General features: G+C 43.1%; 1 long non-coding RNA gene across 1 annotated transcript; it reads right to left on the reverse strand.

Moving 5' to 3' along the window:
* Nucleotides 1-7,545: 7,545 nt before the first annotated feature.
* Nucleotides 7,546-19,009, reverse strand: LOC127555966 (uncharacterized). Its single transcript, XR_007952318.1, has 2 exons — nucleotides 18,785-19,009; nucleotides 7,546-13,872 (listed from the first exon to the last, which is right to left on the reverse strand). It is a non-coding gene; the product is annotated as an uncharacterized LOC127555966 (long non-coding RNA).
* Nucleotides 19,010-19,381: the final 372 nt, after the last annotated feature.

Below are 19,381 nucleotides of genomic sequence, written 5' to 3' on the forward strand. Positions count from 1 at the left end.
CCTCCCTTCCTTCCTTCCTTCCTTCCTTCCTTCCTTCCTTCTTCCTTCCTTCCTTCCTCCCTTCCTTCCTTCCTTCCTTCCTTTCTTCCTTTTTTCCTTTCTCCCTCCCTTCCTTCACTTTTTCTTCCTTTTTCTTTATTTCTTGTATTCCTTTCTCCCTCCCTTTTTTTCTTCATGCTTTTCTTCCTTCCTTCTTCCTTCCTTCCCTTCTGCCTTCCTTCCTCCCTGCCATCCTTCCTCCCTCCCTTCCTCCCTTCCTCCCTCCCTTCTCTCCTTCCTTCCTTCCTCCCTTCCTCCCTTCTTTCCCTCTTCCCTTCCTTCCTTCTTTCCTTCTTTCCTTCCTTCCTTCCTTCCTTCCTTCCTTCCTTCCTTCCTTTCCTTCCTTCCTTCCTTCCTTTCCTTCCTGCTTTCCTTCCTTTCCTTCTGCCTTCCTTCCTTCCCTTCTGCCTTCCTTTCTTCCTTCTTCCCTCCCTCCCTTCCACTTTATAAACAAAGGAGAAACAGGAAAACTTGGAGATAATCTCCTGGTGCTTAATAAATATTGAACTGGAAAAAGAAAAACTCCTGAAATTTGAGTCAAAGAGGTTGCAGTTTGTACAAGATGATTTCTGGGTTGGAGGAAGGTAGGAAGGGGAACAGAAACAGCCCCTTAAAGGAAGCAGCAGCTGAGTTACCTTCTGGAAAAAGCCATGGGTTCTAAGGGGCCAAGGTGAGGGAGGGTATTCAGAGCATGGCAGGTGGAGAGTAGGGGAGGGTCTCACCTTCTCTGTAGAATCAGAAAAATACAGAAGCATCACTGAGGGACAGGAAAAGTGATTTTCATGGTCCCCAGTTTTCCTTGGAAATCCATAGCTTCCAGATGTCCCTACACAAATGGAAACAGTGTAAGATGGCCTTACACACTTGGATGGAAGGGAGGCCAAAGGTTGCAGAATTACTGAGTTTGGAGGCAAGACACCAGAGTGAGACTCCTGGCTCCCCTTTTTTATTTCCTGTGTGACCTTAAGCAAATCCCTTCTCTCTATGCCTCAATTTCTTCATCTGTACAATGAGAGTGAGCTGGATGATAGGAAAGTACAATAGAAAGAATACTAGCTCTGGAGGAAGAGGATCTGGATTAAAATGCTACTGTTGGGCAAATCATTTCATTTCTTAGGCCTCAGTTTCCCTCTGATGACAGGACTAGATAGCCTCCTAGATCTCTCTTAGCCCCGGTCTCCAACCTCCTGACTTTATTTTAAAATCTTATTCATATGACAGTAGTTTCCAGATAGCCATATCCCCATCACCAACCAAGGATGTTTCCCTTGCATCCAAGCAGTTACCTCAATTGACAAGATATGTTGCCCACAGCCCCTATCTCTACAAGGGAAGGAAGGAGGTACATTTCCTCATCTCCTCCCCAAGGCCCAGGTGGGTCATGATAGTCACAAGGCACCTGACTGTTTTAGCAATTTTATTTTCATTATTGTGAACTAGGTAACTTGGGCATATAGGTCTGGAGGGGACCAAGTGATGCAGATCCATCACCTAAAGGTCAGGATGGTCCTCTCCAGTCGCCCTGATCTAGATCTTCCACTGCACCAGATGGTTCTGAAGGGGAAAGTGAGGCAAGTGACCTCGTTCAGCCCTCCCGCCCTCAATCCAATTCACTTCCCTGACATCATGGTCCTCTTGGAGGATGAAGGGCAAAGCACAGCAAAAATGAGCCAGTGGAGGCCAAAGGAGTCGGAGTGATTCCCCCCAAAGCCCACTGGTAGTGTCAGAAGTGAGACTGGAACCTGAACTCTTTTGTAGAGCCAGTGTTCTACATCGGATTGCCTCACCTATATTGCCAGGGGTCCTTCCAGCCTTAACCCCATAATGGTTCATGGTCAGGAATAAAGAGGCAGCCAGGGGCATCAGAGTGCACAGAGCATAGAGTCAGGTAGACTCATCTTCTGAGTTCAAATCCAACCTCAGACAATTACTGGCTGTGTGACCCTGGCCAAGTCAAGTCACTTACCTGATTTGCCCAGTTTTCTCATCTGTAAAATGAGCTGAAGAAGGAAATGGTGAAGTTACTGGCCCTATGACTCTGGGCAATCATTTATCTTTGTGTGCCTCAGTTTCTTCATCTGTAAAATGAGCTAGAAGGAAATGGCAAAATCACTAGCTGTATGACTCTGGGCCAGTCACTTGTCTTTGTGTGCCTCAGTTTCCTCATCTGTAAAATGAGCTGAGAAGGAAATTACAAAGTTACGAGCTGTATGACTCTGGGCCAGTCACTTAATCTTGTGTGCCTCAGTTTCCTCATCTGTAAAATGACCTGGCAAACCACTTCAATATCTCTACCATGAAAACCCAAAATGGGGTTAAGAATAGTAGGACAGGGCTAAATAACAAAGCAACTCTTGGGGTTCTTTCCCACCTTAATCCTGATAATGGCTCACGGTAAGGAAGAAAGACCATTAGGTTAGTTTGAATCCCAACTTGGCCACTTCCTCCATCCAGACCTGAAAAGACCCTCAGAGGCCATTTCCTACTATGGTCTCTTTTTACAAAGGCGACACCAGAAGGTCACTTGCTCAAGGTCACGCAGGACCACAGAGCCGAAGGCCAAAGTCCCTCTTACCTCTCTTTTGGGCGACAGCCCACGTGGATGGCTCACAGGCCCCACATCTGGCCGAAACATCATCATCCACGCTGAAATTAGTTCTCTCTCTCAAAAATGGGTAGACTGATCAGGCCCCAATGAAGCTAATTGGTAATTGTAAAAAACCATTAAAAAAAAACAGAAAACAGATCTTTCTTTGACCCATTTTTCTGAGCTTTCCTCCCCCCCCATCCCGCCCTCATTGATTTCCCTCCTCTCCCTCCCTCCCCCCTTCCCCCTTTTCCCAAATGAAGCCTTTTTCTCATCACTCTCTGGTGAGCCACTAGGACTGAGCAGACAAAGTCCACTTGTCAGCAATATTCTCTTAAAGTCTCTGTTCTCTTTTTTTTCCTCTGGGGTCCCCCTCACAATAGCTCTATTATCAGATAGTTCTCTTATCCAATAGATTTTCTCTCTCCCCTCCAGGGCTAATAAGGAGAAAGGTTGCCAGGCCGAACAAAGATGGGAGGATTTTCACTTGCAGTCATTCAGCTAAGACTAAAACCCTAACACGCTGAACTCCGGGGAGGTGCTATTGTGTGGGACGTCGGATCCTGTCATCTGATCACTCTGAATGACTTCTTGAAACATGGGCCATTCATCAGTTTTGTAATTCACATCATTTGTCCTAAGAGAAGGGAAACATATTTCCCAGAGAGAAGGCTTTCAAGTCATTTTTGTACCTCGCGCTCCCCCTGAAAGCCACATGTCTGACCATCATAGCTTGAGACTGGGCCTGCCGCTTTGTTAGTCCCATCAGGAGGAAAAATAATCTTGAAATATTCAAATGCTTTCTCCAATCCCTCCACTCCCCACCCCCTAGCCACCCCTCCCCACCTTAACATCTCCCCATGGAGACGTGCTTTTCTTTGAGAGAGATTTTTTTTTAAAGTCACAACTCCCTAGATTTTGGACCTAGAATCATACATTTAAAGCAGGAATAGATCTCTGAGGCTAGAACATCCAAACCCCTTCCCATATTTTATAGAGTAAACATTTAAGTGACTTACTCAAACTCAGAATTCCATTTCCTACCTCCATCCCTTTGCCCAGGCTCCCCCTCCCCCCAACACTCCCCATTCCTTTTCTTCCACCTCAGCTTCTTAGGAACCTTAGTTTCCTTCAAGGATCATCATCACTAACCAGGAAGATTTTCCTGATTTTCTTTTTTTTTTTTTTTCTTCCCCCCTCCCCCCCCCATTTCCTTTAGTTGTTAACAGCAGGTTTTTCCTCCAATTAAATTGTCTTTGTTCAGTTTGCACATGGTAGAATCTCCAATTAAAGGCAAAGGGGAATAGGAGAGTGGGGATATACAAACTAGCTTTAAAGTCTCAGGGATCTGGGACTGAGACCTGTCTGCATATCAGTCTGGCTGTGTGACCTTGGATAAATAACATTACTTTTAATAGATAAGCTAAGGCAGGTGCAAAAAAAAAATTAAAAGAAAAAGAAACAAATAAAGAGATAAAACAGGTGCTTGTCTGAATGATTCAGGGATTCCAAATCAAGGATGATGTTTCCCTATATCGTTGAAGTCACAGGTCAGCTCCAAAAGAAAATAAATCTCTACATCATTTTTGAACTTGTATCCCCAATAGGAGCGATTTTATTGGAGGAAAGTGTCCAGATTGTGATTGCAGTGACATATCAGGTGAAGCAGATCATACACTTTTCTACTCTTAGAGAAATTTTCTGGGAGTTCTCATAAGGGAAATAATTTGCTAAGGGTCCCCCGGCTATGATATAGCAGCCAGGACCAGAACCCAGAAAGCCGGCCCTTTGCTCACTCCCTCACGCCGTTCTGGACAGCAGCTGACAAATCAGTCCCTGGTGATGTGAGTTGGGTATCAGCGGATCGTCTGCATCCTTTGCTCAGGGGGTCCCTGCATTTTGCAGAAGCTGAGAGAAGCAGTCATGATTGACTGGAAGGCTAGAGTAGACAGGGAAGGGCTTCTGGGAGACCATAAAGCAGCCGGGCGTGACTTCTCCGATGATCTCCCATGACAGCTCGATCTGGGGATGCAACTGAATATCTTGGTACGAGTGGAAAAGCCCTTCATTGTCCGAGATTGGGCACTTAAATTACTGACTTGTGGGGGCAGGGACCACATCTTTTTTCTTTGATTAGGCTGTGACAGTGAGTGGAAAAACTCAAAGGACTAGAGATGGAAGTAGGGGCCCACTGGCCATAAAAAAATAATAATAAACACCAGAAGTACACAGGATCTTCACGCCAAATAGCTTTCCACTGGACAACCAAGTACCAGAGTTTCCATTTTGGAAGTGAGAAGACTGAGGCTGAAGGATGTTCAAGGTTGCATGGCCTGGAAGTGGCCAAGGGGGACCTAGAGCTTCAATTCAATTAGATTTAACAAGTATTTATTAAAGCGCCTATTAGGTGCCAGACATTGTTTTAGGCAGTGCTGATACAAAGATATAAGATGAAACCTATTCTGTCCTCTTAAAACTTGTGTGTGATGGAGCAACAGAATCAGAGAGATATATACAGAGAGCCAGAGAGACACAGAGCCGAAGGGACAGAGAAAGCTAAAGCAATAGAGACACAGAGAAATTGAGAAGAAGGAAGGAAAGAGGAAGAGAGTGTGAAAGAGAGAGGGAAAGACAGCTAGACAAAAACATATTGAGAGAGACAAAAAGATAGAAAAAGGGAAAAGAAAGAAAGAAAAAAGAAATGAAGGAAGGAAAGGAAGGAAAGAGATAGAAGGAGAGAAAGAATGAAGGAAGGAAGGAGAGACAGAAGGAAAGAAAGAAAGAAAGAAGGAAGGAAGGAAGGAAGGAAGGAAGGAAGGAAGGAAGGAAGGAAGGAAGGAAGGAAGGAAGAAGGAAGGAAGGAAGGAAGGAAGGAAGGAAGGAAGGAAGGAAGGAAAGAAGGAAAAAGAGATGGAGAAATCTTGTCTCCTAGTAGAAATCAGCAACTCCTCCACTCTTAAGAGAAGCATAGAATGAGGGAAGCCAGCAAAGCAAAGATCAGGGTCAAATTCAGGTAGAAATAGAGCCACTAAATCCTTTTTTGATGGCAGCTTATTGACTTAGAAAACCACACATTAACACTGTTTTTGTATTTTCTTTCATTAAAAAATCCCAACTATTTCCTAATTAAATTTTTTTTTGCAGAACAATTGGGGTTAAGTGACTTGTCCATAGCCACACAGCTATTACTGTGCTAGGTGTCTGAGGGTCTTCCTGACTTCAGGGCCAGTGCTCTATCCACTGTACCATCTAGCTGCCTCTTCCAATGAAATTCTAATTCAGTTGTGGACCAAATGTTCAGTGGTATGTTTGACATCTCTGGAAAGAGTTGGCTTAGAAGTCATGAAGACCTGGATTCAAATCCTATCCCAGGCATTTAATTAGTTGTATGGTCCTGGAGGAGTTATTTAGCCTTTGTGCATCTTAATTAATGAGGAAGTCACATCTGAAAAAGTTCCTCCTCAATAGGAGTTTCTTTAGGCAGATGAATTGCTCTCTCTCTCTGCCTCTCTCTGTCTCTCTCTCTCTCTGTCTCTCTCTCTGTCTCTGTCTCTCTCTGTCTCTGTCTCTCTGTCTCTCTATCTGTGTGTGTGTGTGTGTGTGTGTGTGTGTGTGTGTCTGTGTCCCTGTCTTTCTGTCTCTGTCTCTGCCTCTCTCTGTCTCTCACTGTTTCTATCTCTCTTTGTCTTTGTCTGTCTGTCTCTTTGTTTCTGTCTCTGTATCTGTCTCTACCTCTGCGTGTGTGTTTATCTCCCACTGTCTGTCTCTGCTCTCTGGCTTTGCTTTTCCTCTTTCTCCATCTCTCCTCTTTCTCTCTCCCTTCCTCCCCCTCTCCTTTATTGCACACGCACACACACACACACACACACACACACACACACACACACATACACACACATACACAATCTCATGTACGAATTCATCCTAGCACCTTCCTGAGCTGCAGCACTCTCCTCAGAATCCGCTTTTCCTGCTCATTCATTATTCAAACGAGTTTTCTGTGTGTCTGTCTTTACTGTAACTAAATACGTATGTGTGCACGTGTTTTTGTGCGTTTGCAGGCACACGTGTGAGCACAGGTTATGTCACATGCCTTCATGTAAGGCACAAAGCTGGTTGGAGGGACGCTCCTGCCCGCTTGCCACGAGTGCGGGTCTGCTTACCCTCTTGGCTCCGGACCCCCACATTGCTCATTAGGGCTCTGATGACAGAGACCGTCCCCCAGGGATCTTCAATTCTAGTAGAAAGGGAATTCATAGCATGGACAGCTCGGAAAGGAGGCAGCTCCCAACCTGAGCGCGCGAGAAGAAGGTAGTGAGACGTACACAAGATACTTGCAATTCAAGGACAGTGAGAAGGATGCAAGAGAAACCTATGAGAAGGGTCAGGATGGCAAAACCATGGCAGCTTTAACCCCTGGGGGGGGTCGTGAGGTAAGGAGGGTCTTTAGGAGATGACCTGGGAAAGGGATGAGAGTATTCCATTTCATGCCCAAGGGAATATGAAGGGATGGATGGATTGAATGAAGAACATTCAGTTTCTTTTTCGCTTAATATTAATGCCCAAACTGCTCCTAGGGCAGCGTGACAAGGGTTATGTCCTAGGGCCCTGAAATTTATAGGATGCGGACAGCACTTGCCATAGCTGATCCTCAAGCCTGGCTAGCAAGATTCATTAAGTTAAAATCAGAAACTATCAGAAGGGCATCCCAAGGAAGAACTCTTTCCCCCAACTCCTCTCTATCCCAGAATTCCTCTCTCCCCACCCTGTAGTTTTGCCTTGAAGTCTAACGCTAGCTACAGCTCTGGCTGAAAGCATTCTTCCCCTCTGTTCCCCTAGGAGGGTCCCTGACCCGCTCCTCCCTTCCTTCCAGGACAAGTGTTGGGTGTCCAACACAATAACGGTCATCAGCACTGGTCTTAGAAAAGCACACAGGTTTATTGCATATCAATCTCATGTATAAATTCATCATAGCATTGGAAAGATTACATTTGGTATACATTCCTAATCTACAGCATTACCCTCAAAATCAGCTTTTCCTAGTCATTATTTTAAAGGAATTTCTCTACACAAGTACATTTGTCTTTATCACAAGCATCAAAATGAAATTTTGCAAAAAAAAAATCGCTCATTTTTAATTATTTTCTACACTTCATATCTTTTTTTTAAATCTCATTTATTCTCCCACAAGCGATTTTCATATTAATTAATTAAGAACTGCCCTCCCCCCTGTCATGTGAGCAGTTCCAGATTTCTAGTCCTGGACGTTGAACCTAATCACATATACATAAGTGCATCTACGGAATTTTTTTTTTCTGTTTTTAATAAAAATTTCACAAACAGACACAATAATGACCGCTAAACACGAGTCATGCACAGTTTACTTATAAACATAACCGAAGCAATATACAATCCGAAGTGAAACAGGACGAGCACCATCCGCTTTCTCAATGGTTTTGAAACATTATATGAGAACCAGACATTTACAATTTGATTATTTTTTTTCCCAACACTATACAGCCCTAAAAGAAAACAAAACAACAACAACAACAAAAAAAAACCTTAAATCAAATCGGTCTCGTAACAATGGGGAAAGGAACAACAGAAAATGCCTAAATTCAGGATTCTTAACAAGCATGATATAACTATGTTTTTAAGTTATTTTTTTCTTTTTTTCTTTTTTTTTTCCTGCAGGCTGGAGAAGAAGTCTGGGCAAAGCATCTCTTGCTCGGAGGAGAGTGGCGATCGTGTAAAATATCGCCGAAAGAAACCTTTCGAGTGACTATTCAATAGTGAATTACACATTTGGAAACTTGAGCTGCCTTCATCTTTTTTCCAAAAGTGGTAATCGTAAGAATCCATGATAGGCAAAACAATAATAATAACAATAATAATAATAATAATAACAATAACAATTATTGAAAAAATAAAGGAGGGTGTGTGAGAGAGATAAAGAATAAAAAGGAGGGGTATGGGAGGTCATCTCATCCAATCATCCTCATTTTGAGGAAACCGAGGCCCAAGGTCACAAAGTTCTTAAATAGCAGAACTGGTATTTGAAACCAGGACCTGGATCCAGTATTCTTTGTACTGGTCCAGTTCTGCCATGCAGAAAAAATATATATATATTAAAAAGTCCTCAGAATAATGCAAGGATGCTTTCATCACAGTATCACTCAGCATGAGAGAGAAAGAACTTAATGGCTTTTGAGAGGAACCGTTTTGCCTTCATGCTCCTAATTGAGATCAGAGCTTATTTCAATTCTTTAACTTTCAAATGTCTCTAACAGGCTCCAGGGTATCCTTCTCCCTAACCTTGGCTACCCCAGTCTCCCTTCTCATCCCCTCCTCCTCAAATTCAGCAAGTGTACTAGGGCTAAGCACTTTGGAATCACTTGGATAGGAGTGGGGTGGAAAGAGATACCTAAAACTCTGAATCTAAAAAAAGGGTACAGCAACTTGAGCTTATGCAAGAAAAATTGAGATAAAAGGGGCAGACTTTTGGGGCTTCAGCTGGCACATCAAAGAAAGGAGGATGGTTTTTTTTTGTCCCTTTCCTTGAAATGACTTTCTTTTTCATGTCCATTTCTTCCCCTTCTGGTCTGCCATCTCTTATATGATCAGCTATCCTTCCTCATTACCACCGGAATCTTGATCCCCAGGACAAGACTAAATATTAAGGTACATCTTCCCAGAGAAATGAAACCAACTGATGTGGACAGTCAGGAAAAGCAACCGGTCAGTTCACTCAACTCCCTGGTATGGCTGATGGCTTTTATTGAGTTTGACCCAATTGTTTGCTTATTGCAAGGTCATTCTGGCAGGGTCTACATCTGATGCATGAGAAAAGTTAGCAGCCGTGTGGTAGTTGAGGGAAGTAGACCGGTCATCGCCGCTGATTCGGCATGACAGTATGTCTGGACATACACCCAGGGCACCGATGTCTGCTCCTTTCACCATTAAACTCCTTCATCCCGCTAGTGCACTCGGTGACTTAGCAACTGTACCAGTCACATCATTTCTGTGCTTTGTGACTATGGCTACCATGGCCACCGGTGATAGAAACAAAATTAAATTTAAAAGAGATTGAAAGAGACCAGCAGGGTTCTTGAACTCTCTGCTGCTCCCAGTACGGTGGTCCGGGATTCCCAGCACCTTCACAATGTTACTAGGTTTCTAAATGGAGGGGTTCTTCCTGGTGTTTTGTGTACTTGACCTAGAACCATCTGAATGGAGTTGGAAATCTAGGCTTCCCTGAAGCTTGTAGTAAAGATAAGCCCTCACTTCAGATTGGGGAAATCCAACTTTTTTTTTTTTTTTTTTTTTTTTTTTTTTTTTTTTAGGAAATAAAAACATTCCAGGGAAAGGTAAATCATAAGAACTAAGTGCTTCTTTTTTAAGGGTCTAAGCTACAAATGATGAAATCTTCCATACGGAAGCATAAGGATCTCACAACTAAGCAGAAATCTCATAAACTCTAATTGTCTTGTAGTGAAACAAAACAATTAATTCAGGGGGTTCAAGTGGGGCTTTTGAGGGGTGGTGAAGAAGAGATATTGTACAGACACAGTGAACTGTTATGTAAAAGAAAGATTTCGCTCATTCTGCTTAGCCCCGAAGGACAGAACCAGGATTGGCATTTTCCAACTTTGCATAAAAGGGGAAAACATGTTCTAACAATTTGATCTGTCTAAAAATGGAATGAGGCTGCCTTTTTGGGGGGCTGGAGGGAGAGAAAAGGGTTGGATGATGAATTCTCTCAAAGAGAGAATGGATAATTACTTGTGAGAATGCCAGAGAGGAGAATCCTGGTTTGGCTACAGGATGTACCAGATGATCTTTGGGGTCTCATTTGACTGAGAATCTAGGATCAACAGAACAGCAGAGAATTTAAGAGAAAGCAGGAAAAATCAAGTTGTAATAAAAAATGCTAACCCTCATCTCTTTGTGGACTGCCAACATATGTATGTGCGTGTGTATGTTTAATATTTCTGCCGATAATCTTATCTTGCCTAATTTGGGAAAGATGGCTCCAAATCCTCCATAAAGATCAGGGAAATAAGTTTCCTCCTTCAGCCTCCACCTCTACCTTAACCTTTTAAAGGAAAAAAATCGCAATCAGAATTTGCAGAAAAAGGGGTTTGTGATGAAGTCAGTTTTCAAAGAAAATCCTATCTTGAGCAGAGAAATTACTCTACAACCTCTAATGGGTCTGGCAAGCAGGAAAATCGGTAGATATAGACATGTAGAGGTGAGCGTTTTAATCTGCAAGCTTTGCTCAAGGCTGACAAGGCCAGCCTGCCCCATTCACTTCTTTTTCCTAATTAACCTTCCTCTCTTGCTTTCCCCAAAAGAAGGATCATCCCCAACCTGCTAAATTGTGCAAAAAAGACCTACCCATGAAAACAATACTTGGAGGAGTGGCTTGAGCTGTTGACAGGTAAACTTATATAAAAAAGGAAAAAAAGCTGAGGCTTATTATTGTGAAAGGAAAGAAGGAAGAAAAAAAGAAAGAAAGAGAAAAAACAAGAAAGGAAGAAAGAGAAAAAACAAGAAAGAAAATAAGGAAGGAAGAAAAGAAGGAAAATAAGGAAGGAAGAAAAGAAAGAAAACAGAATTAGTTAGGTTCTGATCTATCAAAGGAAATTGACCATCAACCCAAACCCCAGGATTCCCTCCTTCTGCAGCTATCACCCTGACTGACAGATAATTCTATTGCTAAAGTTTGAACTTGAATTATTTACAGCTATCATCAGTTGTCTTTATGAATGCATCAGCTGTACTTGAAAACAACAACAGGAATTAACCTGATCGAATTTCTTTTTTCTTCTCGTTCCTATTCGTTTTTTATAAATAAACACTGTAAAGTTCTTGGCGATATGGCACTTTTACCTCGAAGGCTGCCCTGGATAAAAACACCTTGGTTCACAGTTGTCTCTATTTACATTAGAAATTTTTCTTTTAAAGGGCAACTTAGACGAGGCTTTTTTTTTTCCCTCCCCCCCCAACTTCTCTCTCCTTGTTGGGATATTAATTTTTTTTTCTTTCCTTTCCTTCCAAACAATAAAAGAAATAAATAGAACACTTATCCTAAATGCAACTGTAATCGAAAATCAAATTTAACACAACATATGATTGTCTGGAAAATTGGCAGCAATGACAGCGGGATCAATTAGGGGGTATATTTGGCACATTAATTTAAAAAAAAATTGTCCTACTCCCTGGTTATCAATCATACAACACGTAACCTTAATACACGATTTTGGTCCTTCACTAGATACTTATATTAACATTATTTTTTTTTCACAATGAGGATATCTAATGCCAAAAAAAATACTGTTAATGAAGAAATGAAAAAGAAAAGAATTAGAAAAAAATTACAAGTTATATACAGATTAAGGTAAATTCCATCAGAAAAAAAATTATTATTTTAAATTGGCCCCTATGGGAATAATTTAAAACCCATTCAAATGGGCAAGTACTGTGGTGCTGGAGGACGGGTGGATGTTTCCAGGAAAGGAATGTTCTAGCTTAAACTCTTAGAGCCTGGCTAATGATGGTGGACACAGTTCGGTTCTTGAGCTGCATCTTGCCAAGATCTTGTGCAAACATTGGAAACGGGAGTTAAATAATGTCTTGTGAATCCGGAGTCCGAGGCACACAAATGGACTTGGCGGCTTAGAAGTCTGACCCCCTTGGGGAGCCACGAAGAGAGCAAATTGAAGGTGGCTATCTGTTCTTCCAGTCCACGTCATCGGGAGGGGGGGGCGTTGAGGAGCGAGGTGGGAGGGAACAGGGCACTGTCCTAGGGTGACCCAAGAATGGCCAACAGGCCCCGAATCTTGGATAGGGAGGTGAGGACACAAGGACAACAGAAGTAAGACCCCTCGGATCTCCGGGGAAATTCAATGGGTAAGAGACCAACGGCTCCCTTTTCACTCACTTCAGTTGCACTTCCGTGTCCTAGGTGGCTCACATCAGCCCAAACTGCTGAACTTTAGGCGCCAAGGATGCATTGCCAGGAGACTCCTCCCACTGGGCGAAATTAGGGGTTCCCTAGTTTTAGCTACAAGTCACTTAGTGGCAGGCACATTTCTTAGTCCCAACCATGGGGCAGTCCTATCTGCAATGACACCATGTCTAAGGATGGCTCAGGAAGGCCCTTAATTTTTATTCTAGTTCGGTTTTTACCTATGGTCTCCATGAGCCTTCACTTTCACTTTTCCATGTGGACAAACAGGATCAGAGAGAGAAAAAAAAGGGGAGGGGAGGGGAGAGAAAAAAAAGTCCATGGTTGTCCTAAAGGATTTAAAAAGCACATGCAATCTCTATGCTGTGCTTGAGGCTGGTTAATGTCCAGGAGGGAGCGGATAGTTCAAATCAATGCAAAACTACTTTAAAAAAACCTCAATAATTTGCAAGTAATTTCAGATTTCTTAAAAATACTTTAAAAAATTCACGAGCTCAAAGAGAATCTGTAGCAACAAGGTTCCTAAAAATGTTATTTCTGTCCTTTTCATTATATATGAAAAAAAAAAAAAACCCAGCAATCTGACAATTTAAAAGCAATCTATCTCTTTAGGGCCCAAACTAGATTTATCTTTTTCCCTTAAGAAGTGCCATTCAGATCCCCTGAAATGGCCAAATGGCTTTAATTTCAGATGAAAAATTCTACATTAGTTGGTCTGGGGTGGAGGCAGAGGATAGGGAAATGTCATTTCCCAACTCTAATGAACTAGGCTTTGACTGCTGTTAACTTGCTATTTTTGTGCCACAGATTAGCCGTGTTTCCAAAAACTATTCTTAGAGATGGTGAAATCCTGGGACTGCTTCAGGGATTCTCTGGGTTCTGATGTTCAGTTTGAGAAATCAAGAGACAAGCTACGGTGGGTAGATAAAAAGAAACAAAACGAAACCAAAAATACAAAAAAAAAAAAAAAATCAGGCGTTGCAGATCACAGGTGAAGAGTTATGTTTCCCCAGCCCAAATCGTAGAGACTTCCCTGAGGATCTCTGCTCTGTCTTGTGGTTGTCCAGAATTTCTGCAAGGGGCATTAATAGCATGGTAGTCGTCTCACTCTGGACTCTGTCTCCAGTGCCTCCGTGACCTCTCAGAGGTGGTTAATGGAGTTGAAGGCCCCCGTCTCTGATGCTGCTCCTGTCATGTTCAACCAAGCGTCCAGAGAATTCTGGGAGGAAGTGTGAAGAGGAGCATTCTCAGAAAGAGAAAGCATCATTGCATAAGCCTGTTGGGAAGGAAAAAGACCACGACACAGACAAACAGCAAGGGAAATCAGTGAATAGGTCTATATCACATGAGAAATCTCAGACAAGAGATCTAGCCGTTCCCTTGGTGACCACCCTGGAGAACCCACCCAGACAGCCTCCCCTTTACAAGGAGGAATATCTATGTAAGTCAGGACTTTTCCTCTGTGCTCACAGAGGACTTTGCTCTGCCCTTCTCCAAGACACTCACCTAGTATATTGTATATTATGAAATCTGTGTCATGGGTTTAGCCTTCTATTATTTTGTTGCTTTAAATCATCAGTTAAACAATATAAATCTATGGTGCAGAGAAGCATACTTTCTCCCACTTTTTAAAATTTCCATGATCTGAGCTTAACACATGCTTGGTATGGTGCCTGGAACATAGTAGCCGCTTAATAAATGTTTACTGATTGACCGGTTGATTGATTGACTGAGTCAATGTGAAATGTTTCCATCAGAGAACTCAGTGTGATTTCTATGAACGCCTTCTTGTTGGACATAATTGGATTTATAGGGGAAAACGAAACAAAACAAAACATTTCCTGCCCATTCCTATGGGGGATGCCCTTCGAAGGTTAGTAAAAAGACAAAAGACAGAGACATGCAAATGGCTTGTGCCGAGCCCCCATCGGTGTTCTCCCCTCAACCTGCCTAGATAACTTAAGACAGACATTAAGTTGACACTTGTCCTTGGTTAAGTCTTACTTACAACATGGGGAAGGAATAGACCCTAGGAATTTAGATATGGACTGAAATTCCAAACATAGACAATATACTTGGAAAACAATGTCCCCGACGTCAACACCTCAAGGACATGCAAATTTATTGACTTGGGAACTCCTGCTGATGACCTCTCTTATCTTATGACCTACCTATATAACTTATTACTGACTCGGTGAGTGGATTAAGTCTTACCCAGAATATACAGATAGTAAATATTAGAGGGGATTTGAACCCAAATATTCCTAACTCTAAGCCTGGTACTCTATTATGACTCTCAAACTTCTCTCTTAAGAGAACACAACTAAAGATTGCTCTGAGCCAGTTCTGGTTTTTTTTTTCCTTATCTCTGGGACCTACAGATATATATGCATTTATTTTTTTCCTTATCTCTGGGACCTACAGATATATATGCAGTTTTTAAAGTAGGACTGAATGAGAGGATATTTGGAAGTTGTTTTGAAAAAGACCCTGAACAATTTAAGATTAAGGGACTGCTTACAGTTGTCCCCTTTTCTGGAAATGGCACAATCTCTGATCTTAACGCCAATCTGAGATTGCCTTGGCTTGGTCAGAAAGTAGGTGTTCCTACAACCAAAGCACTTGTTGGTTGTTGTTGTTTTTTAAGAACAAAAGAAGGATAAAGAGAGGGAGAGAAAGGATAAAAGAAAAATGTCCAAAATATCCAAATTTTATTCAGAAGACCAAGTCTGTTTTCAGAAGATTGGCCTAACTATTCATAAAGAGCTCGCTGCCCAGCTAGTGATGAAAGTATTTTTGGCCATGGGAACAGGGAAAAAAATAACAAAGAAACACCCCCCCTCAAAAAAATCACTATGGTAATGGTACAGAATGGTGGATGGGGTCACAGGTGTTAGGACACATCATTTTTAGACCATGAATAGCCTTTATTTTGATCCCCTCACAATGAAAGTCTCACAGGATGGGCTGGCCCAGGTGGATTGCCAATTGCATGGATGGAGATAACTCAGGAATTGAAGAGATCACAGATCTATCACTCGACTACAACACAGGTGCAGGTCGATTTTAGCATTAAATGTTATCTGAGCAGATTTAAGAAGAGGCGGCAAGACAAACTGGCCAGGGGCTGGCTAGCCTTAGAAGCCCCGGGCTTAAGCCCTTGTTTATGGGGTTCTAGACAAGCCCCTTCCCCTCCTATCATCCTTGGTGATGGCTTAAGACTATAAGTCCCAGAGAAAAAGGCCAACTTGAATTGACAGAGGGAATTTCCCCATTTGAAAGGTCTATATTTCAATAAAATCATGGCTCCAGTCCCTATCCTATAAGTACAAGGTCATGATAAACAACAGGGCAAGGAACTATCTTGTCCAAAGCCTGAGTTTGAAAAAAGTGACCAAACCCCAGAAAATTTCCAAGTTGTAACCTGGCAACCAGGTGGGAAGGGTCTCGGGGCAGCCCTGCCAGTCTGGGGGAAGCAAAGAGCTGGCTAGCCACGGACCCCAGAGGCTGTTGGCGACCCAGTGGGAGGGAAGGGAAGGAGGCAGGCATGATGCTCAGAGAGAGAGGTACCTACCTGGTTTTTAGCCTGCCTGTACAAAGTTTGTTTTATTGCCTCAGAGTCTAAGGTGGAATTAAACACATCTTTAACTTCAAATGCTTCCTCAGCCGCTTTGCGGAGATCCAGCCCCTTCCCAAAATTCGGCATCTGCTCCAAATCTAACAGGCCGGCTTCTTCCTCCTCCATACACCTGTACCAAGGACCAGGGGGAGGGAAGGGGGTGACCTGTTTGTTAGCTGGTCTGGCCTCGGAGGGCTTTCACTGATGCCCGAATGGCTGACTCGGGGCCTGCATGCATAGCCCACAGAGCTTCCACAAGCCACATGCACAGAGAGAGAGACAGACAGGAAGCTACACACACACATACACACACAGACACGGATGCAAGGGGGGCACATGAACAGAAATCCAAAGGAGAGGACGACGGGCGGTCTCGGGGGCTCTCTGCCAGCACCCGGTCCGTGCCCTCAGGTTGCCTGAGAGCTTGGGTTTAGATGGCTGGTGTCTGGCTGGGCTGGTTGATGGATAACCAGTCCTTAATTACTTCAGGAACCTAATGTAGTTCTTAATGGAGGCCTGGGACTTGCATTCCCAGGGGTTGGGGGTTCTGGTGTGAGTCACTGGGAAATGGAATCTATTCCCAGAGTTTCCTGATGGAAACCCTGGGACTGGCCCTCAGGGAGAAGGTGGCTGTGTGTGGTGCCGAAAAAAATGACAGAAACAAGCCTCGTCCTGGGTCTGTTTGAAAATCTGCAGGACCCATGATCTTCCACTAGAGTCCCTTAACTGTGGGGGTTGTCGCAGTTCCTCTTAGAAGGTGACATAAGGAGCCCCAACTCATGGGACCCCTTTCCCTTCCCATCCCGGAAAACTTTGAGCCTGAGTTCTAAATCGCTGGAAGTATCCAGGGAAGCCTTTTGATTAATTAGAATCCCAGAATTTCAGAATTGGAAGGAATCTCAGAGTCATCTAGTCCAACCTGTGTCTGGATCAGACACAACATTTTGACAAGAGATCCCCCGGCTTTAGCTCAAAGACCATTCCGAGGAAGCTCATTCTACATTTGGGCAGTTGCAAATGATAGGAAATTTTCCCCTGTACTGATCTGACATAGATGAAGAGGACTCAGACTCCTTTTTCCCACACTGAGAGTTAGAAGGAGCCTCAGAGGTCACTAAATGAAGAAACTCAGATCCTTCCAGAGAAGAAAGTCACCCGCCCATCTTCACAGGGGTGATTCAAAGCCACAAGCCATAGGGGCTTGGGAAGAGGCTGAGAACCTCCATTCATTTCCAGACTGGACAGTTCCCCAAGCTCGTCATCTCAATCTGGATCTCTGCTACAAAGTCCCCAATTTTCTGCCACCCCGCACAACGAATATATTAGCTATGGCCAGTTCCATTGTTCTGACCCACTCCATCCATGTGGGGCTTCATTTCAAGGCACGAGGCTTTGAATTTAATCTCCAGACAGCTGTTTATGAATGTTGTTCATTAACATCTACAGGGGATGACCGATAAAGAAACTGGGAATTAGGATTCTGGATCACAGACATCGATTTGGTGCTGGAAAGGACCTTAGAGGTCAACAAATCTAACCCTTTTATTTTATAGATGAGGAAAGTGAGTCCCAGGAAAAAAGAAAATGGCTCGTCCAAGGTCACACTAATAATGAGTGTCTGGGGCAGTTCCTTCCTGACTCCATGGTCAGTGCTCTAGGGGCCTGGGGCCTTGGACATTGTCCAGAGGCCAAGGTGGGGATCCAGGAGCTCGGGTGCTTTGATGGGAAACTATTGAAAATATCCAACATGGAGAGAAGTTTTATGTCTCAGCTGAGACTGGCCTAAAGTTCCTAACATAGTGAATAAAGAACTGCATTTGGAGTCAGGAAGATCTGGATTTTAATTCTCCTTAAGACACTGATTGTATGACCTTAAACAGGTCACAATCTCAGTTTTCTCCTCTTTAAAATGCTGATGATAGCACCAAAAGATTAAATGAACTGGTCTGTGTAAAGTGTTTTACAAATCCTAAAGCACTATATTAATGGTGGCCAATATTATGTTACATTTTATGATGTTACATTGTGTTATGTATTATGCTGTTATATAATTATATATAATAATTAGTATACAATGTTATACAAATATTACAATATAATATAGAACTGTTATATAACATTATTATACAAAATAATGATTTTTATTATTATAGTCTTTACTCTGCGCCTTTTATATATGGGAACTTGAGTCAATTATTTCCCTTCTCTGGCTTTCAAGCTTCTCTCCCACAAAATGAGGGATATGAACTCAATACCACCTAAGGTTCCTATAATTTCCAATCCCATGATCCTATGCATTTGGTTGGGCCACCAGGCTTTGGATTTTCCTTCTGTGGCAGTCGCCCTTAACTCTGCCCTTGAAGGTGGCTTTTGGGGGAAGGTGGGTAGCTGGAAATGAAGGCTCAAATCAAGTTGCGGGGGAGGCAGATTCACAGTCCAAAAAAATAAAACCTGCGGCTTACCAATCAAGCCTTCATTCTGCCTCTTCTCCCTCCGCCCTCCCAGCCACCCCGGATGGAGTCCGATCCCATCCCACCATAGGGAGCTCTAGAAGAATGGTAGCACCCACCTTCGTGTGTGATCAAAGCTCATGCTGAGTGATGTGGGCTCTTCATCCTCCTCATCCTCATAGGCTCCTTGGGGCTCAGTGGTGGGGGAGACGGTCTCATCCTGGGACTTCCCTGTCAGGCTGTCGTCGTCTTCCTCCTCCAACTCTTCTTCCTCTTCATCTACGTCCTCTGACTTTTCATTGGTTAACCCATGGCACTGAGAATTGCTATCGATGTCCTGAATTTCTGGCCTGAAAGCACATGGACAAAACGGGACATTTTCAGGGAAGGGGCACTAGACTATCCTGGTCCCGTGATGAACCAGCCCCTGTAAGATCTTCTCTCCACCTCACTCCCAACAAACACAATCCATGCCTCAGCTGAACCTTCTGAGATGCTGTCTAAGTTGATCGATAGGGTACTATTTCTTCTGGCTAATGGATTATTGTGACAGACACAGAAAACATATACCGAGACTGGGAAATGATGTGCGTTCTGCTCCCACAATCAGAATCTTAAAATGTTTTAGCCAGATGTACACAGAAGAGGTAGCTTTTATTAGGATTTTTTTTGAGAAGTGATGGGGAGAAATGACATTATGCTGTATTAATGTAGAA

The sequence above is a fragment of the Antechinus flavipes genome, chromosome 3, assembly GCF_016432865.1.
Source record: "Antechinus flavipes isolate AdamAnt ecotype Samford, QLD, Australia chromosome 3, AdamAnt_v2, whole genome shotgun sequence".
In the NCBI taxonomy this organism is placed as follows: Eukaryota; Metazoa; Chordata; class Mammalia; order Dasyuromorphia; family Dasyuridae; genus Antechinus; species Antechinus flavipes.